Source organism: Balaenoptera acutorostrata, chromosome 1 (assembly GCF_949987535.1).
Source record: "Balaenoptera acutorostrata chromosome 1, mBalAcu1.1, whole genome shotgun sequence".
Lineage (NCBI taxonomy): Eukaryota > Metazoa > Chordata > Mammalia > Artiodactyla > Balaenopteridae > Balaenoptera > Balaenoptera acutorostrata.
This window is the reverse complement of record NC_080064.1, coordinates 18,232,107-18,259,484: the sequence shown is the minus strand read 5'-3', so window position 1 is coordinate 18,259,484 and position 27,378 is coordinate 18,232,107. Positions and strand designations below refer to the sequence as shown.

Below are 27,378 nucleotides of genomic sequence, written 5' to 3'. Positions count from 1 at the left end.
CTACAGTAATGTTTTTATGAAGGCCTTGGGTAAGTCAATTTTTCAAGCCTCAGTTTTCTCATCCGTAGGATGGAATTAACTTCCATCACGGGGTTGGAATCTTGCTGTGTTGTAGGGTCTGGGGTCTGCCTTTTCATCTCTCAGCTTCCCGAAGCGGTAAGCGGGTCGCATCACACCCAGTGGGTAAGTACGAGAAGATTACGGACCGCAATCGGCACCGTCCCGGACAGAGGAGGAACCTGAGCGAACCAGGACGCGATTTCCTGGCTGCGCTCCCAGGAAGGACGTTTGTGCTGGGTCCCATCCCCCGGCCGGTCCTGCTCAGGAAACGTGGAGAGAAAGCCAGGAACCAGGCCTGCCGGGCCCCGCGGCCCCTCCGCGCCTCCCCCCTCCGCTGCCCCCGACTGCAGGAAGCCGGCCGGCGGGAACGCCCTGCCCGGCGGGTGGGAACGGCCCCGCCGGCTTCCCAGGCCCGCGGGGGCGCGGCGCGGCGCTGTCACTGCGGCAAGCGCGCCGCCTCCCGCGCCGCCCGCACTCCCGCTGCAGTCGGCCCATTAGCATTGCAGGAAAGTGCTGCAGCCCCGGTCCCTCCCGGGCGCCGGAGCGGAGAGGCTGGGTCCCGCAAGCGCCTACGCCCCACCGGGCCCGGAGCCCACGCCGCGGGGCCTGGACTGGGGAGGGAGAGGTGTCCGACCCTTTCTTTTGGGAGGTGAGACGCTGAGGCCTGAGGGTTTGTAGGTGAGTGGCCTAAGGTCATGGCTAGTAAACAGCAGGGCCAGAATTCGACCCGTGGTCTGTTTGACTCTAGAGTTTGTGCCTTGAGTCTGTGGTCCTGGTCCAGGTTCTTGAGGGGCTTCAGGTTCTTGTGGAGGCCCAAGAACAGGAGGCCAGATTCTGGGGGTTACTGATGGCCTCCTAGAGGTCTGTGAACGCCTTGATTTTGTGTACAGCATCTTGTGTGTTGCGTTTTTCCTCAGTTTCAAAGGTGTCAGTGACCCAAAAAAGGTCTTACCATAGCTTTCCAAGGCCCATGGGTTCCCCTGTGGGGACACCAGCTTTGTCCAGGCCTGAGCCTCCTCTGCAGTCTATGTGGCATCTTAACGTCTCTGCAAGGGAAGGACTTGGGGTCTCTACAGGATCCCAGGATCTTTCGCCTGGATCTTGAGAATCTTTTTATAGAATCCTGGGGTCTGTCTCTGAATTTGAGGTCCCCATGGGGCCCTGGTATCTCTTTCTGAGGTTCTGAGCATCTCACTATAAAGTCCTATGGTCCCCATGGTGTGAGTTCTAAACCTGGGCCTCAGGATGCCTATGAACCCTGAAATTGCAGGCAAAACTTTGTGGGTCTGTCTGTATACATGTATACATGGGAGATGTTTCATGGATTTCACCAGATTCTCAAAGGGGGCCCTGATCCCCCAATCTGGGAAAAACATTGCTTTTGAGCATCCCGTGTTAGACAGACCTTGCTCCCTTTCACCAATAAGAGCCAGGGAAGAATAGGAGGGAGGAGATAAAAGACAGTGTTGTCTAGTAGAAGAATATGGGTGTGGAGTCAGGTGTTCTGGGTTAAAATCCCAGCTTTTCCACTCAACAGCTGTGTGACATTAACAAATTTCTTAACATCTCTGAGCCTCAAGGCCACCTCCTCTAGGAAGCCTTCCCTATGTCCTGGATTCACTTAGGTCCCCACAACACATCCCCCAAGCTCTCATTGCACCTGGGCTGATACTTTGTGAGATTTTTTTTTTTTTTTTAATTTATTTTTGGCTGCGTTGGGTCTTCATTGCTGTGTGCGGGCTTTCTCTACTTGCGGTGAGTGGGAGCTACTCTTCGTGGCGGTGTGCAGGCTTCTCATTGCGGTGGCTTCTCTTGTTGCAGAGCACGGGCTCTAGGCGCCGGGCTTCAGTAGTTGTGGCTCGTGGGCTCAGTAGTTGTGGCTCGCGGGCTCAGTAGTTGTGGCTCGCGGGCTCCAGAGCACAGGCTCAGTAGCTGTGGCGCACGGGCTTAGTTGCTCCATGGCATGTGGGATCTTCCCGGACCAGGGATTGAACCCGTGTCCCCTGCATTGGCAAGCCAATTCTTAACCACTGTGCCACCAGGGAAGTCCCACTTTGTGAGATTTAATGCAGTTAATTAATGAAGTAATTAACTGTGCTTAATATTTTCTTGTCTCTCCACCCCACCAGTCTTAAGGTCTAAGAAGGCAGGGACCTTTGCTGTCTTACACATGTTAGGCTCTCAGTCATTTGTTATGAAATAAAAAAAAGAGTGAAGGAATGGAGGGACTGCCAGACACTGCACTAGGGGAAGAAAGGAATTAGAAATGAATAAGCATTGTTCCACTCCTCGAGGAGGTCCCAGGCTAGTGGGGGGTATAATATGAGTTTGTGCAAGGAAGACTGTCCTAAATGTGTTAATGGGGGATAAACATTAATGGGGATAAACACTAATGGGGAAAGCACCAAGAGATCCAAAGATGAGTGAGAATCAGTCTCAGAAGAGCTGATACAATGACTTCCCTTTGAATTATATGTTACAACTTACAAAGTGCTTAACTTACATAAAATATCCAGGTATGTCCTTACTCCACAGAGATGGGGAAACTGCTGCTGGGAAGAGTTCAGTGACTTGCCCGAGGCCACCCAGCAATCATGGCTGCCTAAGTGCACAGCACACTCACTTTGGAATTTAGCCCTCACCCTTTAGTAATTGAGTTTTGATGTTGTGAAGGTCTTGGTTTAGATCCCAATAGATGTGAGACTTTGGGCAGTTTACTTTACCTCCTTGAGCCTTGTTTTTCTAATCTGCAAGACAGGAATAATGACCTTCATAACCTATATGATGCTTGGTTTATAGTAAAGGATCCATAAGTGTTTGTTGAATGAATGAATGAAATACATGTGTTGGTGGGTGGTCTGAAATGTGAGAGGACTTAAAATTAGGCCATTTGGGGGGTGGTAGGAGAAATTGAGGGTGATTCTATCCCTTCCCACTCTTACTTTCTATGATTCCTGTGAGACTTAAGCATTGGCCTCAACCACATTGTTCTAATTTATTGTTTGGAAACCAACAAAAGTGAACCAGCACGGGCTTGGTTAGCTTTCTTATTATATACATCTTTACTGCCTTTTTTCTGATGACCAAGTAATACATCCTCCTTGTAAAAAAATTTAAATTGCAGAAAAATATAATGAGGAGAAATGAAAGTGCAGGCAGGTTTAGGCACTGTAGCCACAAGATGCTGTCAGATTGTTACTCCTTGGGAGGTGGGGATGGGGCACAGGACAGGGAGCAAAAAAAGATTGGTCCTGTTTAAAGGTCTCTCCTACTGGCCTTGCTATGGTTCCTGGGAGTTCTGTTCAGAGTCTTGCCTCTGGCTATACCATTGAAAGTTCAAGTGCAGCTAAGGGCTGGGGAGGCGGGAGAAGATGAGAATTGTCTGGGCTGGGGCTTTCCCTGGAATGCCATGAAGAATGAGGTGGAACCTGTAGAATTTTCTATGGCCTATGAACAGTTGGTTCAGATGCCCATTGCTGATACACCTTATAGCTGTGTCTTCATCCTCTTTCTCCCTCTTAGCATTCAGTAGAGTCTTTTTTGAAAATTCCTGCTATACACACACACACACACACACACACACACACACACAAAGAAAAGCAAAACAAAAAGAAAGGAAGAAAGGTGAAGGCATCGTATTTAGTTTCCTATATTCTCCAATTTGTAATGCATATACTAAGCATATAAGTTATAATTATGGGATCCTACTACTTCTGTAATTCTGCAACTTACTCTTACTCTTTTTTTAATTTAACAATACCCAGTAGACACCTTTTCTTGCCTATTCATGAAAATCTATTCCATTCCTTTTACCAAATGAGCTTCTTATGGTTGGGACTATTACCTCCAGTCCAGAGGCCAGCACATGAGAGGCCTTACTGGGAGGCCATGTTGGAATAGTAACAGCAGCCACCATATCCTGGCATGAACTAGGTGCCAGGCTCTGAACTAAGCTCTTTCACATGTTATTTCATTTGATCCTCACAGCCCCTGAATGAAATAAGTACTATTGTTATTCACATTTTTCAGATGAGAAACTGAGGTGCAGAGACTTGAAAGCCCAAGGTCGCATAGCTGGTAAGTAATGGAGCTGAGATTTGAATCCTGATCTGTCCTGTGCCAAAGCTTTTGCTCTGAATGAATGAATAAGTGGCTGATCAGTTCATGGGTCCCAGAGAGAAGGTTCTGTCTTCAGAACCTCCCCTGTATGTCCTGGGTTCTCTCTTCCAAGTGTCTGCAATGCTTGGAATCAGCATATAGCAGGGACTCAGTAAAGGCCCTTTCTTTGCCTGCAGCAATCCTGTGGCCATGCCTTCCTTTCATGGGAAGTTGAATTTTTGAATCTCTTATTCTAGAAATAAGCTGCGATTTGTTAGGGGTTCTTGAGGACCAGCCCAGACAATTCAGAACAGCCATTTGCCTGTCCCCCTTCGCAGGAAATTAATCACAACCCCAAAGCCCTTTCCCTCTTCCCACAGGCCAGCACTCTGGAAACGCCCAGTGCCTTGCTGCAGTTCTGCTAGAAGACTGCGGAGTTGCCAAGGGCAGTTTAACACAGATCCATCTCTCTGTAAGGAAAACGAGAGGAGAGAGGCACAGGGGAGAACCGGGACAGCTCTGCTGCAAAGGATGAGAACTCGAAGGCGTCCCCAACCTGGAGGGGTGCTGAGTGACAGAGACACTCTGGGGTATCAGCTGTGACTCTGCAGAATCCACCTGGGGTCTAGAAACTGCAGTTTCTATTCCAATGGCAATGCTCTGCAGGGCCCCTTTCAGTGAGCCTCTTCCTCTCTCAGCACCTCAAAGTCTTCCACTATGAAATGATTAGGTGGATTATCACTAGGGATGCTATCTGGTGTTAGGAACTAGAAATAATATTGATGATAATAACAATAAGAAGAATGAAGGGCTTCCCTGGTGGCTCAGTGGTTAAGAATCTGCCTGCCAATGGAGGGGACATGGGTTAGAGCCCTGGTCCGGGAAGTTCCCACATGCCGCGGAGCAACTAAGCCTGTGCTCCACAACTACTGAGCCTGTGCTCTAGAGCCCGTGAGCCACAACTACTGAGCCCACATGCCACAACTACTGAAGCCCGCATGCCTAGAGTCTGTGCTCCGCTACAAGAGAAGCCACCGCAGTGAGAAGCCTGCGCGCCGCAAGGAAGAGTAGCCCCCGCTCGCCGCAACTAGAGAAAGCCCGCGCCCAGCAATGAAGACCCAACGCAGCCAAAAATAAATAAATAAATAAAATTAAAAAAAAAAGAATGAAAAGAAGAATGACAGCTACATCGTTTGTGGAAAACTGTGCCTGGTGCTTTCCACACAGTGTCTTATGTAATTTTAAACCGAACACCACAAGGACTGTATTAATATGCCCATTTTACAGATGAGGAGAATGAGGCTCAAAGAGAGCTAGTATGGGCCAGAACACGGGTATATAATCCCAGGGTTTTCTGGCATCAGAACCTGAGCTCCACAAACATGTGTGGGCTCTGACCTCAAGGAAGTGAGGAAGTGCTAAGAAACAAAGGGGAGGTCAGTTTGACACAAGTTAAAATGTGTTCATGCCCACATGAGAGTTAACACAATGCCATGGGTATTCAGAGCAGGGAGAGTCAGCTTCTGGCTGGGGGAAACTAGGAAGAGTTGTAAACTGAGAAGAGACAGCAAGGGAAGAGCATGAGCAATGCGCAGATGTGGGAAAGCAGTGGGTGTGCTAGGGGAAGTTTGGATAAACTTTGTGTGTGTGTGTGTGTGTGTGTGTGTGTGTAAAGGTAGGAAGAGATCACACCAGGCCAGGCATTTGGCCTTTATTCCATAGGCAATAAGGAGTTTACACAAGAGATGTCTCAAGAGACCAGCTATGCTGCTGCAGTCAAAGAGGAAGCAGCCCTCAGAGCATCTGTGTCCGGGCTTGTGAATGCAACCCTGTGTCAGTATGTGGGAGGGCATCTGAGGGGAGAGTGTCTAGAGCTGTATTCTGTACCATGCTGGATCTGGGTCTTGGGTTCTCTTCAAAGGCCCCCCTCTCCCTTCTCTGGGCTCTAGGTACCTTGCACATAGTAGGTCCACAGAGTTATTGGCGGGCCCTTTGAGATCATCTGGTCATTGCCCCTTCCCATTTTAATAAATTTATTTATTTCATTTATTTATTTTTGGCTGCGTTGGGTCTTCGTTGCTGCGTGCGGGCTCTCTCCAATTGCGGTGAGCAGGGGCTGCTCTTCACTGCGGTGGCTACTCTTGCTGCAGAGCACGGGCTCTAGACCGCAGGCTCAGCAGTTGTGGCGCACGGGCTTAGCTGCTCCGCGGCATGTGGGATCTTCCAGGACCAGGGATCGAACCCGTGTCCCCTGCATTGGCAGGCAGATTCCCAACCACTGCGCCACCAGGGAAGCCCGCCCCTTCCAATTTTAAAGAAGGCAAAAGGAGGGAACATAGATGGCAAAGGACTTGTCTAGGATCACACATGGAATTAATAGCAGAGCTGGGGACTGGAACTCATGCCTCCTGAGTTCAAGCTGAGTTCCTTTTCCACACTTTGCTGAGTAATAGAAATAGTATTTTTTGAGAGATTACTCCATACTAGGCCTTGGGCTAAATACCTTTACATGGATTATCTCATTTAATCCCACAATCCCCTGAGAGTGCCCCTTTTGAAAGCAGGACGTCTTGTCTTCCATTTCGATTTTCCACCGCGCGTAGCACAGTACCTGGGCACCTAGCTAGACAGGCGATAAAAACTTGGAAAAGTCCAAGTCCCGGGAAGGGGGAGAAGACAAAGGGGGCGGGACCGTCTATAAGCCCCGCCCCCACAAAGACCCCGCCTCCCAGGCCGCTGACGTCACCTTCTGGCTCCGCCCCTCATTGTCAGTCTTGGGAGCCGGAGGAGGCGCCGGCCGCCGGGAGCCGAGCGCCGGAGCCCTTGGCGGGCGGGAGCGCGGGCCGTAGCCGCCGAGGTGAGGAGTCTGCGGGGAGGTGGCGGGAGCGCGGCGCGGGAGGCCGGGCGGGCGGGCGGAGAGAGGAGGGCGCCCGGAGGAGGCGGCCTGCCCCGCCAAGGGGTCGGGGCACCCAGGGGTGACCGGGCAGAACCGGAGGGCGCACCCCGGCGAGGGCTGGGGGGGTGTGGAGTTGAGGTGGGGGTAGAGTTTGAGCGGAATTTCGGAGAAGGAGCTCGGAAAGGGAGATCTTTGGAGAGAGACCTTGAGAATTCTTTTGGAGTTGGAGATTTTTCCTTTGAAGGGGGAGGGAAGGTTCTGAGAGACTTCTTGGTGGGAGCGAGAATCTGAGGAGAAATGTTTGGGGCCAAGAGCTGAGCGGAGGAGAGTTTTAGGGTCGAGTTTGGGAGTTGGGGGGTGGGGAGGCGCGCGGGGCCCGGTGGGGGCGGGGAGCGGTGCGGCCGGGCGGGGGGCCGGGACCGCCGGGGAGGGGGCTGCGCGGGGCCCGTGGGCACCCGGGGAGGAAGGAAGTGATCTTACAGGAAGAGCCCGGGAGCTCCCGAGGAGGAGGAGGAGGAGAGGTGGAGAAGGAGGAGGAGGAGGGAGGTTTGGGAGCGCTCAGGCTGGCGTGCGGGCCGGGCTGCGGGGCCCGGCGGCGGGGACGCGGGATGGGCGAGGAGGGGGTCCCGCCGCGGCCGCCGCAGCTGTCCGCCCGCAGCGCCAGCCCGCGTCCCGGCCGATGCTGGTCTCGCAGCCAGACCGCTGGGCCGGGAAGGAATTCGAGGCATTCGCTTTGTTTAAGTTGCCAGTAGACAGTCCTTAGGACTAATTAATGGTGGAATCTGCTGGGGGACGCGGGCGAGCCGGGTCGGGGCCGCCCCCGCCCGCAGCCGCGGTGAACTTTCCGCAGCGCGAGCGGCCCGCCTCCCTGCGCGCCCCCACCCCTGCCCGGGCGGGGAAAGAACCATGGCTTCCCGGAGCGCTGGAATGAAGTGCGGTTTCTGGGGCCGGTGGCCTCGGGCTGCGAGGGCTGCTGAGGGGAACCTGGCGTCCCGGAGCGACCGGGCTGGGGGTTCGGAACCCGCTGTAGAGCTCCCTGGGGTGCCTGCGGTTTCTGTTAATAACCTTGGAGGAGGCTCTGCGAGCCGAGAAAGACCATCTTGCTTTGGAGCATCTGTTTCTTCATCGCGTCAGCCCCTTTCCTAACACTGCAGAGCTTGTTGTGGCTTGTTTCGGAAATGCCGAGACCAGTGCTCACACTTGAGGGTGGGAGAGGGGAAGAGAATAGGCAGCCCCCACTTCAAAAAAAAAAAAAGAAAATCCCTGCAGTATGATCTCCAGAAAGCCCAAGAGACTGCAAATTCTCCGTCGCACCTTCACTGACTTGGATGACCTTGGGAAGGGAATTGTGCTTCTAGTGTTTAATCTGTCCATTAAGGAGAAAATACTATGTGGACCTGCCTGCCTTTTGCGGGTATTTTGAGAGGTGGGGTTTGTTCAGGGCGTTTTACGGACTGCTGCAGTTCTGGCCTAAGGAGTTGGACTGGTGTCAAGAGGCGGGGGAATTCAGATCACCTATTAAGATTTTACTACCTAAGATTAGGGAGGGAGGTGTTTGGATTTTAGGGGGATGTTTCCCTTCGGAGAATCTATACGGTGTGTTCCAGACGGCTTTCTGTTACTTTGCGTGCAGCTTTGGCGGCATTCATGTGGTTAAATTGAATAACTCCCATAGAAAAAAATTCTTTTCTTGTTAGAAATAATTATTTTGCTCAGAATTCCCCTTGGGGCAGATGAAGGTTTTGCTCAATTTACTCAGAAGAATTTTCCAGGTTTCTAAAATTAAATCACTTCTAAACATAGTAACTGAAGTTTGAAAAACTGGAAACGGTGGGATGGGAAGGGAGTTGATCTAGAGTATGAACAAGGAGCAAATACAGGTTCATTGTTGTCCTGTGATTACTAATAGGGATTGTGAATTAGCCTTGATTAATAGATATTTTCTTACTCTTAAATATTTAAGACCAAGAAAGGGAACTAATATTGTTGAGTTGCCTACTCTGTGCCCAGTAATTGTGCTACATGGTATAGTTCTCATATAGTCTTCACAACAATGTTGTGAGGTGGTGGTTGGCATCCCTGTTTCACAGATGAGCAAACTGAGGGTGACTTTCCTAAGTGTATGCATACAACTAGTAAGAAGTGGAGCTGGAATTCAAACCCAAGTATGTTTCTAAGGTCCACTCTGCATATTGGGTTGGGAGCCAGGAGGCCTAGTTTCCAGGCCTTTGACTCAGCCACTGGGTCACTATGGATGCTAAAATGAGTCAATTAAGTCTGTTCCCCAATAATATTACCTTTTCTTCCAGCAATGTTATCAGTAAGCTTTTGAGATATTCTAATTTTTTTGATAGAAAGACAAACATATAAGGCTGTGGTAGAGGTATGTTCTATATGCTTAGGTGCTTCATTTTTTTCTTATGATGGAAGCATTTGTATTACAATAAAGAGCATAGATTTCATTTATGTAATGGAAGATGATGGATAGCTAATGGTCCTTCTGCTGTAGAGGGCATCATTAAGGAGACATTCATAATCAGAAATGGAACCATTTTTCATGGAACATGGCTTTTTGGGACAGTGTTAGTTTATGAGTAGAGCACACACATTTAATACAGGTAGGACCCAAGTAGTCAAGCTGAAAGATTTGGTATAAACTTTGATGCGCATAATAGATGCTCAGTAAATATTGCTGGATGAATGAATGCATTCATTCTCTTTAAAAAAATCAGCTTTATTGAGGTATAATTTACATACGATAAGATTCACCAACCTGAAGTGTACAGTTTAATGAGTTTTGACAAATGCATACAGTTGTGTGATCACCACAACTGCCCTCATTTGTTTAAACTGTGTGTTATCTCTTAGGTGTTGGTTAGCAGAGTGATCGTTGGGAATGTTGTGAAGTTTCTATGTTCGGAATCAATACTGGTGAGATCAGAGTGAATACTAGAGAGTCAGTGTGCCAACTTTGTAGGAAACAGGGAAACCTTAGGTATCTAATGGTGAGGTGCATGAGAAGAGTAAGAGAGGTAGAGATGAGGACACTTGTCAGATCAGCAGAAAGATAAATTCGTGAGGAACCGGTTTTCATTACTTTTTAGGATAGGGGATACACTGTGGGGAAAATAAAAATTACCCGAAGATTTATTAACAACTTGAATTTCTATTTTTGTTTCTTTTTTGAAATAGTAGCTCTTGAAATATAAAACTTAACATCTTTGGCTATACTTAAGTGCTTTACACAATATGGTTGTTCAAATAATTCTTTAGGGTGGGGATGCTATAAAATGATTAAAGGCTTGCCCTTCCACCTATGACAGAATATCCTTAGTGTTAATCTCTAACTTGTTTTAGCTAATATTCCACAAAGGGAATACATTAGGTAGGAATTGTGTCTTGCTGGGAAAACAGAGATTATTTTTTCCTTCTCATAATTTCTGAAGTCACTGAACCTGTCCCAATCTGCTTCAGCTCAAGTCCCTGTCTTAGAAAATGCTTGAAATTGCTGTATCTGACCTGCTAGAAGAAGCCCCAGTTTTATCTTTGACTCCTCATTTTTCTTTTTTTTGGCCGTGCCATGTGGCATGCAGGATCTTAGTTCCCCGATCAGGGACCAAAACCTGTGCCCCCTGCAATAGAAGCTCAGAGTCTTAACCACTGGACTGCCAGGGAAGTCCCTTTCTCGTTTTTCTTTATTCATTCTATATCTATATGTTGACTCTTACATAATCCTCTTGTCCCACCTATGAATCTTGAGAAGGGAAACCCATCAACCCATCAACCATTGGCCCTCCATATACCATTAGGAAATGATAATTAAATTAAAATACCAGTCTACCAAGTCAACATTTTGGGTGGTGATAGAGAGAAAATAACAGCTATGAGGTAGTCATTATCTTCTTTATACATGAGGGAGCTGGGCTCAGAGCAGTTACTGTCGGAGCTGTGAGGGTCAGACCATTGGTTTCAGCTCAGATGTGATTGATGCTCAAGTTTAGGATCTTTCTGTTTCATTACACTGTTGTATTGGAGTTAGGGTGGCAAGGGAAGAGCTTGAAAATACCATATTAAAATATAAGCTAAAAGATAATGAGCATGGCTCACCTTAAATACCATATTAAAATATAAGCTAAAAGATAATGAGCATGGCTCACCTTAAATACCATATTAAAATATAAGCTAAAAGATAACGAGCATGGCTCACCTTTTTAGGCATTGCTGTTTTCATCTATTCCTTTTTTAATTTCTAGAGATACCTTCTCACATTCAAAGGAATTTATAGCTCATCCTTTATTGTATAACTCCCTTTCTAGACCCAGCATTTATTCTTTATAAACATGGTACTTTGTATTCACTGGCTGCTTGACTTATTTTATGAAAAAGCTCCTCCTGTTTTATATGGATCTGAAAGCTTCCACCAGGTTAATATGTCAATCAGGTCCTTCCATATTTGCATGTGCTCCTCTGTTCCCATTTTATCTGGACAGAGTAATATTTTTAAAACATATGTTACTAAAAACTTGCAAAAAATTAAAAAAATTTTTACAACTTTTAATTGAAGTATGTAATATTTATATGTAGAAAAGTACACATAAGTGTACAACTTGATGATTTTTTTCACAAACTGAATATACTCATGTAACCAGCACCCAGATCAAGAAACAGCATTGCCAGGACCTAGAAGCCCCTGTTGAGTTCCCTTCGGGTTCTTGCTGCCTTTCCACCCACCCAGGGTAATCACCATCCTGATTTCTAACAGCATAGATCAGTTTTTGTACTTTTGTAAAAATGGAATCATGCAGCATATACTCTTGGGTCTGGCTTCTTTTATTCAACAGTATGTGAGTATGCAGCAACTTTTAATGGTTTTCTTTGGGGCTTGGAATAAAATTCAAACTCTATCTTGGCCTGTAATGCCTTGTATAACCTGGCCCCTATGTACCAACGTCATCTTATGTTAGTTTCATGGTCCATTATGCTTCAGTCACCCTAGCTGCTTATTTATTTATTTATTTATTTATTTTTTTGCTTATTTATTTTTAAACACAAGTTCTTTCCTACCTCAGGACCTTCGTACATGTGGCTCTCTCTTTCTTGAATACTCTCTCCCCTGCTCTTTGGCTTCCTCCTTCAAGCTTCAGCTTATGATTCAGAGATACTTTCCCTCATCACTTTTTTTTTTTTTTAATAAATTTATTTATTTATTTTTGGCCGCGTTGGGTCTTCGTTGCTGAGCGTGGGCTTTCTCTGGTTGCTACTCTTTGTTGTGGCGCGTGGGCTTCTCATTGCGGTGGCTTCTCTTGTTGTGGAGCACGGGCTCTAGGTGCGCAGGCTTCAGTAGTTGCGGCACGCGGGCTCAGTAGTTGTGGCTCACAGGCTCTAGAGTGCAGGCTCAGTAGTTGTGGCGCACGGGCTTAGTTGCTCTAGTGGCATGTGGGATCTTCCCAGACCAGGGATCGAACCCGTGTCCCCTGCATTGGCAGGTGGATTCTTAACCCCTGCGCCACCAGGGAAGTCCCTTTCCCTCATCATTTTATCTTGCTAATCCTTTCCTGTTATTCCCTATTACTGGCATCTGTTGCCTCCCTTTATAACACCTATTACAATTATAATGATGTATCTGCTTGCCTGATTATTTTCTGTCTTCGCAACTAGACTTCATGGGAACAGGAAACTCATCTGCTTTGTTCACCAGTGTATACCTAGTACCTAACACAGTGAGTGACATGTAGTAGGTATTTAATAAATATTTAATGACCACATTCCCAATTCAGCACCTTTATTTCCATTATCTTCTGTCCTTTTCTTCTCTTATGCTGTTTAATTATTTCATTTTTTCCATCCTTTAAGACTCAGCTCAATTCCCCATCTTTGAAGTCTGTCCTGACTTTGCAATAGTAAGTCTCTCTTCTCTAAAATTTTGTGACATTTATTGCCGATACGCCTCATGTTCTTGGTTAAGTCACACTAGCATGTATCTTATGTCCTTAGTTGGGTCAGAAGCTTCTCACTTTCTCAAAAATCTTGCGGCTTGTTACGCTAGTACCCCTCATGTTCTTGATTAACTTTATTAGCTTGTATCTTAATTACTTAATTTTATCAGAAGCTTTTTGATTAGAAGCTAAGTTTGTCTTAGCTGGTACCCCCCTCAGTTCCTTTCACTGAGCTTTGCACATAGTAGGCCCTCGGTACAGTTTTAGATGATTGATCATAATGATGCTTATGTATAAGTAATAATTTAATTTCTCAGGCTTATTAACATTTTAATTAGAATTCTGCTTAGTGTTTTCTCTAATCAAAAGGCTGAGAGTGCCCCAACTGCTTCAGGTGCTTAGGGTGTGAAAGTACAGGAGTCTAGTCCTGCTGCAGATACCTCTCTGGAATCTGTCACTGGAAAAGAACTATGCACAGTTTCTTCTTGGAATGACGCTTAATCAAATGTTTGTCTAATGCTCTCAGATTGGAGCTATTAACTGAAATGAGATACTAGGTACTACCTCATTTGAATTACTCTGTTGAGTAACATTTTATTTTGATATCAACAATGAAAAATTTAAGCCAGTTAAATCTGCTTCAAGCTACCTTCTCTGACTTGCCAATAAGCTCTCTCAGTAGTTATTTTTTCTCTTTGATTAATGGTAGAAGAATGTATGTACTAATTTCTTATGTACTTTGAGCCAATTTAAGTGCAAATTTGAATTAGTAGTAACTGGGATGGTTTAACTTAATATACGTGTAACACAATTGAGTGATAAATGTAAACCTATTTTTTAAGAGATGCCTACTGTGTATTTTAAGTTTCTTTTTTTTTGGCCATGTGGATTATGGGATCTTAGTTCCCTGACCAGGGATCACACCCGCATCCCCTGCATTGGAAGGTGGATTCTTTACCACTGGACCACCGGGGAAGTTCCATGACTGCTTTTTAAAAACAAATATTAGAAGTTTACAAAATGAGTAGTTATATATTTATTTTAGTGAGATTTCCAAACTGAAATATTTGGTATACTTCTTTTGAACTTGTCTGTAGAGCGTATTTCATGTTCTTAATGCTGATAAGTGTTCATTTGGGGGGAGTTATATTTAACTTTTGGAGATAAGTCTGGTGAATGAAGTGAGTAATCAACATTGTTTTTGGTCATAAATGAGATGTAATTCTAAAAGGTGGAGACTAGGATTTTTTTTGTGTATGAGGCTTGTCTTTGAGACTCTTACAAATGGAGTTTCAAAAAGGTTTTGAGCCTTGGTGGCATTGTTGAAAACGAGTCTTGCTTCCCAAGATGGCTTGAATAACAGCACTCATTTTGAACCTCTATAAATAAAAATAATTGCTTGACTATAACTTGTTTAACTTGTATTATGATTGAACTGAAATTCTCTCTAATAAAGCATTATCTTGTATTAATATCAACATGGTTTTATTTGTAGCCTTTTAAAAATTAGTCCTTTTTTTGTCTAAAAAAGAAGTTTTTAAAAAGGGGGAGAAAGGAACATTTTTAGTTTGCTGAGAGGCACATCTGTATGGGAACAGATTTGAAGTTAATTACAGTTAAAAGGTATTTTCCTTTCCCACTTACCAAGACATTGTTTGTATAGGTTTTCTGCAGAGGCTAAAGAGTTTAGGTAGAAAAATGACAGTATTTTCCTGTTTCTAAGTGTAAAACTCTGCTTTTATCCAGTTTCAAGCATTTAACTGGAAAAGTTAAATGCCGAACAAGATAATAGAAGTAATTTTTTGGCTCTTTAAATCCTGAAACAGCTTTATCATAAATGTGCTGTCTTTCTAATTACCTGGGGTAATTTATCTGGTTTAGGCCATCTGAGTGATTTATATCTAATATCAGTGAATAAACAGCTCATTTAAGTCTTATATCAGTATTTGAAACTTTTTCTAAGGATTCTTTCTTATTGAGGACTAATAATAAAACCTAACATTTATTGACTGTGTGCCAGCCACAGTGCTTTTCATGTCTTTATTTAATCTTTCTCTTAACCTTTTGGGGTAGATACTGTTAATTATCCCCATTTTTTTTTTTTTTTAAGGATTTTCTTATTTATTTATTTATTTATTTATTTATTTTTGGCTGTGTTGGGTCTTCGGTTCGTGCGAGGGCTTTCTCCAGTTGCGGCAAGCGGGGGCCACTCTTCATCGCGGTGCGGGGACCGCTCTTCATCGCGGTGCGCGGGCCTTTCTCTATCGCGGCCCCTCCCGTCGCGGGGCACAGGCTCCAGACGCGCAGGCTCAGCAATTGTGGCTCACGGGCCCAGCTGCTCCGTGGCATGTGGGATCTTCCCAGACCAGGGCTCGAACCCGTGTCCCCTGCATTAGCAGGCAGATTCTCAACCACTGCGCCACCAGGGAAGCCCCAATTATCCCCATTTAACAGATGAAAAATCCTTAAGATATGAGTTCAGTTTGCCCACAGTCAACACAATTGGTGAATGCCAAGCTAGGATTTGACTCTGAGCCTGTTCTTGAAAATTACATTGCTCAAACCAGAACACAAAATGATTTTATGAACTGTGTGCATTTAAGGTCATTATTCCTTGAGTAAATGAAGTCAACGTTGGCTTATGTTTCTTAGGATAGAAAGAATACCATTTTTAGGTCATGATAAACTTGAAGATATAGTAAATGTCTTTAAAATGGAATACTGTTACAGAATACACAGAAGCTGGTTGAGCATAGACGATATTACAAATGTAGTTACACTGTTTGTGTAACAAAGTAATGGTCCCTGGTAGGTTTATATCAGGAATACCAGTTTTAATGCTTTTTGCCACAGCTGTACTGGAGTGCAATATGAGATAGTCTTAATATAATTTGATAAAATTATATATTTCCCAACATAAGCTAAATTTTTTTTCGGTAGGAACCTTGAGGACTGGTGATTATGTTAGACTTTTGTTTTAAGACTAGATCCCAAGACAGTTTGAAAGAGACTATCAGGATCTTAAAGTAGTATGATGGAAAACTAGGTGGGTGGGTAGTGAGGCAGTTAATGGAACAGGGAGAAATAATAAGGTAACTGAGGTATAAAATTTCAGATCATAAAGAGAGGCAAGAGGAGTGGGATTTGAGCAGAAATATTAGAAGGTAGTGGTTGTTGACTAAATAGGTACAATCCACAGAGATGCAGAGAATCTTTAGGGAAGAGGAGTGGAGAGGAGACAAACACAGGTTTTAGTTACATTTTTGGTCAGTTTCACATCAAATTTAAAAGCCAGGAATTTTGGGACTTCCCTGGTGGCCCAGTGGTTAAGAATCCGCCTGCTAATGTAAGGGACACAGGTTTTGATCCCTGGTCGGGGAAGATCCCACATGCCGCGGGGCGACTAAGCCCATGCACCACAACTACTGAGCCTGCACGCCACAACTACTGAGCCCACGTGCCAAAACTACTGAAGCCCGCATGCCCTAGAGCCTGTGTGCCGCAACTACTGAGCCCAGGCGCCTAGAGCCCTTGCTCCACAACAAGAGAAGCCACTGCAATGAGAGAACCCTGCGCACCGCAATGAAGAGTAGCCCCTACTTGCTGCAACTAGAGAAAGCCTGCACGCAGCAACGAAGACCCAATGCAGCCAAAAATAAATAAAATTAAAAAAAACCCTGTAGGGCTTCCCCAGTGGTGCAGTGGTTAAGAATCCTCCTGCCAATGCAGGGGACACGGGTTCAATCCCTGGTCTGGGGAGATCCCACATGCCACGGAGCAACTAAGCCTGTGTGTGCCACAACTGCTGAGCCTGCTCTGTAGAGCCCGTGAGCCACAACTACTGAAGCCTGCGCACCTAGAGCCCATGCTCTGCAACAAGAGAAGCCACCACAATAAGAAGCCTGCACTGCAATGAAGAGTAGCCCCCGCTCGCTGCAGCTAGAGAAAGCCTGAGCGTAGAAATGAAGACCCAACGCAGCCAAAAATAAATAAATAAAACAAATAAATTTATATTAAAAAAAAACCCTCTAAAAAAAAAAAAAGCAGGAATTTTGTTAATTTTATTCAGTTTACAGTACTTGTTATATATTTGATCCAGGCCTAATTAATGTGGAGAAAAGAAAAAGGCAAAAGAAGTGCAGTATATAGCCCTTGTTCTTAAGGAATTTAAAATTCTCATTGGGGAGACAGTACCTAGTTTTTAAAATAGTTCCATAACAGTCTTGGGCCATATATAAATGCCAAAATGGGGGATGTAGACTTGTGGTTCCAGAGCTTGGGTTTCATAAAACCAGTCATATTTAAAAAGAGATTTTTGTTTTCCAAGTAAGGACATGAAAACGAAAAGCAATCTTTTCATCTAATACCACCATTTTGTAAAAGATGTAACATTTATTTATTTTTATTTTTTATTTTTTTTTAATTGGGGTATATTTGTTTCACAATGTTGTGTTAGTTTCTACTGTACAGAAGAGTGGAGTTCCCTGTGCTATACAGCAGGTTCTCAAGAGTTATCTATTTTATACATATTAATTAGTGTATATATGTCAATCCTAATCTCCCAGTTCATCCCACCCCCCCTTTCCGCCCTCGGTGTCCATACGTTTGTTCTGTACGTCTTTGTCTCTATTTCTGCCTTGCAACAGGTTCATCTGTACCATTTTTCTAGATTCCACATATATGTGTTAATATACGATACTTGTTTTTCTCTTTCTGACTTACTTCGCTCTGTATGACAGTCTCTAGGTCCATCCATGTCTCTACAAATGACCCAGTTTCGTTCCTTTTTATGGCTGAGTAATATTCTGTTGTTTATACGTACCACATCTTCTTTATCCATTCGTCTGTTGATGGACACTTAGGTTGCTTCCATGACCTGGCTATTGTAAATAGTGCTGCAATGAACATTGGGGTGCATGTGTCTTTTTGAATTATGGTTTTCTCAGGGTATATGCCCAGCAGTGGGATTGCTGGGTCATATGGTAATTCTATTTTTAGTTTTTTAAGGAACCTCCATACTGTTCTCCATAGTGGCTCTATCAATTTACATTCCCACCAACAGTGCAAGAGGGTTAAAGATGGAACATTTTAAAACAGAGAAATGAAAGGGCATCATCTCAGATGGAAGGAGGTTTTTATACTGAATAATTCAGCCTTATGAAAAGTTTACTTAAGTTTTTTTTTGTGTGTGTGAAAATGCCATTGAATCTATGGTATAATGGTGACTGCTCTAGGAGGTCTGTTGTTATGCTGCTAATTTATGTCAAAATGACAGATCATAGTTTACTGAGATTAGTCTGGGCTGAAGTGATCTGTGAGGGCTTCATGGAGGCAGTTAGACTAGAGTTTACAGTGATGGATGGATAGGATTTGAATGGGTGGAAAGGAAGGGGATAGTTTTCCAGGCCCGGGCAGAGCAAGAGAAAAGACACTGAGATTGGAGCAAACTTGTATTATTGATTGGACCTGAGAATACTTGTCTGATCCTATAATAGAGTTTAGATTATGGACTAGGAGGAGATAAGATTAGTGAGGTAATGCTCGGTCAGATTATGAACAGTCTTGAAAGTTATACGGAGGAATTTGGACTTGATCTTGCCAACATTTGGCAATCATTGAAGGATTATAAATAGGGACATGACTTGATAAACTTGGAATTGTAGAGTGATTAATCAGGAGATATTATGTAGATTATTAGAAAGGAGGCCAGTTAAGAATTGTTGTAGAGGGGGACTTCCTTGGTGGCACAGTGGTTAAGAATCTGCCTGCCAATGCAGTGGACATGAGTTTGAGCCCTGGTCTGGGAAGATCTCATATGCCGCGGAGCAGCTAAGCCCGTGCGCCACAACTACAGAGCCTGTGCTCTAGAGCCCGTGAGCCACAACGACTGGGCCCACGTGCTGCAACTACTGAAGCCTGCGCGCCTAGAGCCTGTGCTCTGCAACAAGAGAAGCCACCGCAATGAGAAGCCTGCGCAACACAACGAAGCATAGCACCTGCTCGCTGCAACTAGAGAAAGCCCACGTGTAGCAATGAAAGATCCAATGCAGCCAAAAAAAAAAAAAAAGAATAGTAGAAATTCAGGTGTGAACACTATTGAGACCTGAATTTAGGGAGTAAAAAAAAAAAAGAGAGGGATATGTTGGAGAGAAGATTTGAATAAGGAAGAGATAGGATTTAATAATGACGTAGAGAAAGAAAGAAATGATAACTCTAAGATTATAGGATTGGTAAAACTGAGGAGCATTTGTGATATTAGTTAACTGAAGTTGGGAAAAGGAGAAAGACATAGCCTTTTGCCTTGAATTCTCTGCTAACTACTTTACATCCATGTGTTTTTACAATTCCATTTATTTGAGATATGTTGAGAGTCTCTAATATTGCCCTGGGATTTAATTGGAAGTTAAGAGATTTCCTCTATTTTGGAAGTAGTGCTAATTTGGAAAAAAAAAAGTATGTTTCAAACCACTAAGTTCTTAGTTATGGAAATTATACCCCAATAAAAAACATCATCATTAGTTAGATTATCAAGTGCAACAGAATTTTTGGAATGCTTTTTTTACTTCAGGATTTTTTAAAACAGAATTTGTCCTAGATAAATTAACAGCAGTGTAGCAATAAACTGGTTCACCTTGGATGGCTTAGTTTGTAATGATATTAGGTAAAATAGTCTTCCAATTTCTGTTATTGCAGCATGTTTTAGTAGAATATATTACCTGCCATTTCTTTAGCATCTGCTCTGTATCAGATACCTGATGTCTGTTAACTCTTTAATCTTTACAACTACCTCATTAAATAGGTACTATTATTCCTACTTTATATATGAGGAAACTGAAGCTCATAGGGGCTTAAGAAATATCCCTGGGGGACTGGTAGCGATAGGACTCTAGATTACCGTGACACAAACCTGTGTTCTTTGTACTACTCTGTTTTTGGGTTAGACCTTGTAAGAATAGGAATGAAGTGTGGGTCAGTTGAGATAATTGATGAGGCAGTAATTCAAATCAGTGAAGTGCTACCCAAATTTAACTGGTGTTATCTATCCTTTTCCATCCTGTCTGTGTGGGTGGGGGTGGGGTGGAGTCAGCTTAAAAGACCAAATAGGATCTGTAGCCCTAGTTCTAGTCAATTACATTCACTTATGTTTTGGATAATGTCTCTCTTATCCTTTTGTAGAGCTCTCAACAAATCCTTATTAAAAACAAATGTTTGATTCAGAAAACAAAAAAATCCCCAATTTTGACACAGTTCAGCAAATTGCTAATCTTGGCAAATGAAATTAAAGGAAGTTTCAGGGTCCAGCTTCTGGGAAAGTGGGACTGAAGATCATTCTACTTGAAACTGTAGTTAGTACTGGAGACTCACTGTCAGTGATACTTAGCAATTTTTTGGACTGTTCCTCTCTCTTCATTCCTCTATCATCTGCAGCCATAAAATTCTTTAGCTTACTCTTCATGTTTGCCATTGATAATTGCTTCAAAGTTCTATTTTTACTATCTCCTCAACATTATAAATCTAAGCCCCATCCCTTTCCGCCTCATTCATGATCCTTTACCAGCTGCTTCTACTGGGTCTGATAGAACCTGTGCACAAATGTGAGTCACGTCCTAGGTTTTTAATCTTTTCTCCCAATATTTCCTCCATCTCTTAACCTGTAACTGAAAACAACTCTTCTCTCTAATGAATACTGTTATTCCTGTTTTTGCTGGTTGAATACTCTTCAACTCCTTGGGCAGCGGGAATCAATCAGTGTACGTTTTTCTGATTCTTCACTGTCGCTTGCAGACCACTGTTTTGCTGTTTTTGTGTGGCTTTTGATTTTTCAAAGCCCCTACCATCTGCTCTCTCCATTTCCATTGCATTTGTCTGGTGACTTTTAGGATCTACATGGATCACTATTCCTCTCCATCCCATTCCCTAGTATCCCCTTTGTTTAGTACCTCCCTCTTACCAGTTATTATCTTTCTCTTGTATTTTTAGCTTCACTCTTTATTGAGTCTTTCCTTTCAGATTATAAATACACTGAGGTCTTTTCCATCCTAAAACAAAGAAATAAAATCCCTCTGCCTTTCTATATCTCAGAGTTATTTCTATTTATTTTTCTTTCACTCTGAAACATCTTTAAAAAAAGGGCATTTTGTATGCAGCCTTTTCTTTTATGCTCACTTGCTCACGCTTTAATACCTTTCCTGTCTTGTTTCTGTCCCTAACACTTTACTGTAAAGGCCCTTTCAGAAGATCCATTGTCCTTATATTCAGGCATTTTCATAGCCTTAATCTCTTAATCCCTAATCTCTCTGCAATGTTTAAGCTATTGATCATCTTCCTCCTTGAAGCTCTGTTCTTTGATTAGGGGTTAAAAATGTGTGTGTTTGGCTCCATCTAGCCTAGTAAGGCCATTTTGCCTGGAACTTGGCTTGTTGTTGGACTCTGGTGTTCATCTTGTAGCCTGTACTGACTAGCAGAGAAGGGGTGGAGCAGATTGGCCCTGTGCATTTTATAGGGCTCTGTACCCCTGTGGACTTATAAGAAATAATTGATTTGACTTGCAAGTCTTCCTTTTCTTTCTCTTTCTCTCTCCCTGATCCTTCTGTGGCTTGTGTGTAAAATGGATTCTAGTCTTGACTCTGGTTAAATACTTATAATACCTAAAAACAAACATGTCCTTTTTAGAGCAGACTTGTGGAAAGAGTGATATGAGTTGAGTTCTTTGGTAAACTCATGTGAGATTTGAAATGCTCCAAAAAATTTGGGAAAGTTTAATGAATATCAATTAGTGACCTTAATGAGAAAAATTTTATGTCTTCTCTCTTATTTCAGTATGATTTGCATGGAAAGTTATTTCTGAAAAAACAGATCGGCTTCTATCACAGCAAAAATAACTAGACTGAGAATCTCAATATAATAGAATTTCTAAGCCCTACTTACCTTCAGGAGTATTTGCTATAATAACGCTGCGCTGTGACAGTTGCCAGGAGTTTATTAGGATTTTGACCTGAGTTTGCCAAGACAGTTTCAGAAAGTTGCAGAGATAGCTGGGAAGGCATAGCATGAGCAAATGTGGGTTAGCCTAATACAAATGCAGTAGAGCAAATTTTTGAAATGACATGATTTTTTGAGAAGGAAACAGTACTGAGTAATGCCACTTTTTTTGTTGTAACACAGTCTTGTTGTGCTGTATTAAACGAGCGTTGAAGCCTTGCATCCTGAATTTTTTTTAATCCTTAGAGGTTTTGAGTCATTCTCTGTCCTCTGATATTTGTCACATTGCCCTGTCAGGAAATGGAATTATTCAGCCTAGAGAGATGATAAAGAGCTTTGGACTGGGTCTGGAGGTTCTGGTTGAGTCTTTGTCATTACCTAGCTATACAAACTTGAGCAAGTTACTTTACAGTTTGGACTTCAGATTTGTCAAATGAGAAGGTGGAGTAATTAATTTCTAAGAAGACACTACCATTTTAATTTGAGGGGTTTTGCAATGTGTCATTTGACATGTAAGAAATACAATGTAGCTTGTATTCTTTGTGGTAGGTATTGTCACTGTTTTACACATGAGGACACTGAGGCACAGTTAAGTAACTTGTCTGTGCTCCTATTAAAAGTGACATATTGTCTGTGACTCCAGCTCTTCTGTCCCACATAAGTGTATCTGTTACATGTTAATCTCAGAATGGTACAAATGATGGCATATGGTGGTGGGAACAAAGTAGAATTCAAATATTTGTTGAATGTTTGACTAGGTTATTTATTGTGTTATTTCCTTAAGCCATGTGCTATTAATATCCTAACATAATTTTCATTATACATTACATTAGTATAGAAATATATACTCACAATTATTAACCAACATGCCTGGGTTTGAATTTCAGCTCTACCATATGATATTTGTGTAAACTTGGAAAGAAACTCTACCTCTTTGTGCCTCAGTTTACTCATCTGAAAAATGAGGTTAATTGTATCTGCCTCATGGCGTTGTGAGAAATAAAGGAGTTCACGCGAAGGATTTAGACTGACACGAAGTAAACATATAATCAGTGCTAGCTATTGTTATTATATTACGCTTTTAACTTTTCCAAGTACTTTAAATAACATTTCCTTCAAGTAACATTCCTATGAGGAAGGTAAGGTCTAGAGTTAGCATATTTAGTCCCATTTTACCAAGAAGAAATCCATGAAGAAACTTGTGTAAGGATACCAGAACAAAATTAAATGGAATAAAATTTAAAAGATTATCTAATCCCAATCTGAAAGAGAAAAAAAATGGTTTGGGATGAGTGTCATAAGAGTCACCTCTCTTACAGAAGGAGGACAAACCTGAGGTGTTTGGAATGAGAAGGAAAATCATACCCAGCTACTCTTTTCTTCTGGTCCCTGATTCTCTTCCTCCTGTTAGAAGGGAGCTGGGGAGGATGTTGCTGCGTCATTCCTGTGTCCTAGTCTAGCCACCTAGCGAGCTGAGAGCATTTGAAGGGTATCGGGTTTGCTGTGAACTGAGAAAAGAGCTTACCCTTTCTATGTTGGAAAACAAGGTAAAATGAGTGGGAGACGTGAGTTACCAGTGTGAGCTGTTGCTGTCATGTGAGTAGTTTTCATGGATTTAACTCTTGAACTGCTTCAGCTTAATACCACATCCCACTCTTGTGTCCTGTGTCAGTTTCCTGCACTTGTTTAGATCTAAGTGCTTCTCTGTATGTGTGTGTGTGTGTGTGTGTGTTTTCTTTCCTTGCACATCTTGTTATCTCTTAGCTGTCAGCACCTGATTTTGCTGCAGTATGTACTGCATGATCTCTGCATTGCTGTAACCAGATCGTGGTCAGACTTGCCCTTTCCATCTTTTTGATGAAAAGATTTCTTTGCATCTCTCCCTCAGGGGTCTGCTGTAGTGTGCTGTAGCTTTGGAGGCTCTTCCCTACCCCTTGGAAAAATCTGAAGACAAAAGAATTTTTGAGAAGTCACCTTGTTTGGGGTTGTCTCTTGGCTAGGATTTCTCCTGTTAGCCTTCCCTTAGGTCTAATACATAGAAACAGTGTCTTCAGCAGATGTATATTGTGCCTGTTCACGTAAGAGACCACTATTCCTAGTCACAGGAAATGCAGAGTATGAACACTGAAGGATATTGAATTAGACTGAATAATGATTAAGGATAGATGAAGCAATATGTCTAGTAGTAGAAAACTTTAGGATCAGGCAGGCCTGGGCTTAATTCCCAGTTCTGCCTTTTATTGCCAGTGTGATCCTGGGCAAATTGCTTAAATTCCCCGAATCTCAGTTTTCCCATCTACAGAATAGATGTACTAATAATACCTGGTTCTAAGGGTTGTTTTAAGGATTAATTGAGAGAATGAATTTATGACACTGAACAGAATGCATAGGTATAGTCGTGTGAGCTGTTACTAACCTTTCTGAAATTGAGTTCCTTGTTAAAATTGGTATTAGTACTTAGCTCAGGTATGTTGTAAAGATTAAATGAGGATAGAAAGATAGATATCTGGCACATAAATTTTACATGTGCAAGAAACATCTGAGGCAACTGAAATACTACAGGCAGTATTTCTTTGGAAGAAACAAATTAAAATGCTGCCCAGGTCATACCAACACCAGCACCTAGACAGTGCTACTTTAGCGGTCTATCTAGGTTACTCTTGCTGTGCTGAGCTAAATATGTGCATTTCTAATTGTATTTTGCCCTTGATTCATTGTTTTCTCAGTTTATCTCAGAGTCCAGTCCCTTATTTTTTATACATAATCATATTCTACTCATTCTCAAAGATAAGCTTAAGTTTCACCGTGAAGCTCTTTTAGATCACTCCAGAGAAATGATTTGTCCCACTTCTAAATGCCATTATGACACAGGTTGGACCGATATGTATAGCATTTTTGCTCCCATTATCCGCCTGGAGATAATCTAGTTTAGACATCTTCTATGAAACCTTTCCTGACTCCATAATAAATCATCTTCTGTACTTTGTACACCTTTTGTTATGGATGTATCACATTGTGTTATAATTGTTTGTTTACCTTTGTATACTTATAATCTTATGAATATCATAAGAACAGAGTATCTCTGAATTCCCACTTTGTAGCGTATGCCTTGCTCAATAAATATTGAGACTGATGCATTAACCTTGTGTTGGTATTTTTCTTTTTCCAACCCGAGAGGGAATGAGTGGGAAGTTCACTTTGGTGTCTCTCTGTGTGTTTTAAAACAACACAAACAAAAATATGTATTATGTAATTCACATACTATAAGATTCACAATTTGAAGGTGTGCAGTTCACTTTTTTAAAAAGTATATTTACAGGGTTTGTGCAATCATCATCACTATCTAATTTCAGAGCATTTTCATCACCCCAGAAAGAAACCCCATGCCCATTAGCAGCCACTGTCCATTCTCCCCTGCCTGCAGTCTCTGGCGCCCATGATCTGCTTTATACCTCTATGGATTTATCTCTTCTGGACATTTCATACAAATGAAATCATACAATATGTAGACTTTTTTGTCTGGCTTCTCTCACTTACCACAGTGTTTTCAAGGTTCATCCGTATTATGGCATGTATCAGTGCTTCATTCATTTTTAGAGCTGAATAGTATCCCATTGTATGAATATACCATATTTTGTTTATCTTTTCATCAGTTAATAGACATTTGCGTTGTTTTAATTTTTGGCTATTATGAATAAAGATTGCTGTACAAGTTTTTGTATGGATATAAGTTTTCTTTTCTCTTCAGTATATACCTAGAGTAGAATTGCTGGATCATATGATAAATGTGGTTAACTTTTTGCAGAGCTACCAAATTGTTTTTCATGGCACCTGCACCATTTTGCATTCCCACAAAGAAGGGGAATGCAAAATGTACAAGGGCTCCAGTTTCTCCACATTCTCACAAGACTTGTTATTGTGCTTCTTTTTGATTATAGCTATAAGGGTGGGTGTGAAGTGGTAGCTCATGGTTTTGATTTGCATTTCCCTAAGGACTAATGATGTTGGAGCATCGTTTCATGTACTTATTGGCCATTTTGTATATCTTCTTTGGAGCAATGCCTGTGCAAATCCTTTGCCAATTTTTTAATAGGTTGTCTTTTTTTTCTTTTTTCTTTTTTTTTGGCCACCCCGCACGGCTTGTGGGATTTTAGTTCCCCAACCAGGGATTGAACCCGGGCTCTTGGCAGTGAGAGCGCCGAGTCCTAACCACTGGACTGCCAGGGAATTCCAATAGGTTGTCTTTCAATTGTTGGATTATAAGAGTTCTCTCTATATTTTGGATACTAGTCTCTTATCAGATATATGATTTGCAAATATTTTCTGTGAGTTTTTGGACCTATTTGCCTAGAATTTGTTGCCCACCTCAATACATATATATGATATAGTAAAACTAGAGGTCCTGAAAGGGCATATATTGATTGAAGTGATTGCTAGACTACAGGTAGCACTGCAGTTAGGCAGTTCTAGAAGCCTTGGGTTACAGGAAAGGTAGCAAACATTTGACTGGGAACTGGGGAATTTTGGGTTTTAGTCCTAGCATTGCCACACCCAGGTAGTATGACCTTGAGCATATAATGTAATTTTTCAGGGTCTCAGTTTTCTCTTCTGTACAGTGATTTGCACTAGATAGTCTTTAAGGTCACCACTAAAGTTGTTTGAGTTGGTAAGTTCCTTGGGGGCACATGTATTTTTTTTTTTTTAATTTATTTATTTTATTTTTGGCTGTGTTGGGTCTTCGTTTCTGTGCAAGGGCTTTCTCTAGTTGTGGCAAGCGGGGGCCACTCTTCATCGTGGTGCGCGGGCCTCTCACTTTCGTGGCCTCTCTTGTTGCGGAGCACAAGCTCCAGACGCGCAGGCCCAGCAATTGTGGCTCACGGGCCTAGTTGCTCCGCGGCATGTGGGATCTTCCCAGACTAGGGCTCGAATCTGTGTCCCCTGCATTAGCAGGCAGATTCTCAACCACTGCGCCACCAGGGAAGCCCCACATGTATTTTTTTTATTCTTATTTTTATTTTATATTGGAGAATAGTTGATTAGCAGTGTTGTGTAGTTTCAGGTGTACAGCAAAGTGTTTCAGTTATACATATACATGTATCTATTGTTTTTCAAATTCTTTCCCTATTTAGGTTGTTACATAATACTGAGTAGGGTTCCCTGTGCTATACAGTAGGTCCTTGTTGGTTATCTATTTTTATTTTTATTGAAGTATAGTTGATTTACAGTGCTGTGCCAATCTCTGCTGTACAGCGAAGTGACTCAGTTATACACAGACATTCTTTTTTTACATTCATTTCCATTATGGTTTATCACAAGATATTGAGTATAGTTCCCTGTGCTCTATATTAGGACCTTGTTGGGGGCACGTGCATTATAAGTCAGATTATACTCCATCTCACTTGTTCT

General features: G+C 42.7%; 1 protein-coding gene across 2 annotated transcripts in view; it reads left to right on the top strand.

The window, feature by feature from the left end:
* Positions 1-6,921: 6,921 nt before the first annotated feature.
* Positions 6,922-27,378, top strand: part of LUZP1 (leucine zipper protein 1) — an 80,582-nt gene continuing 60,125 nt past the window's right edge. The window contains exon 1 of one of the 2 annotated variants that reach the window (XM_057532791.1): positions 6,922-7,015. The gene's annotated coding sequence lies outside the window, so the exon portion shown is untranslated. The remainder of the gene's footprint in view (positions 7,016-27,378) is intronic. The other variant, XM_057532783.1, reaches the window with a different exon arrangement.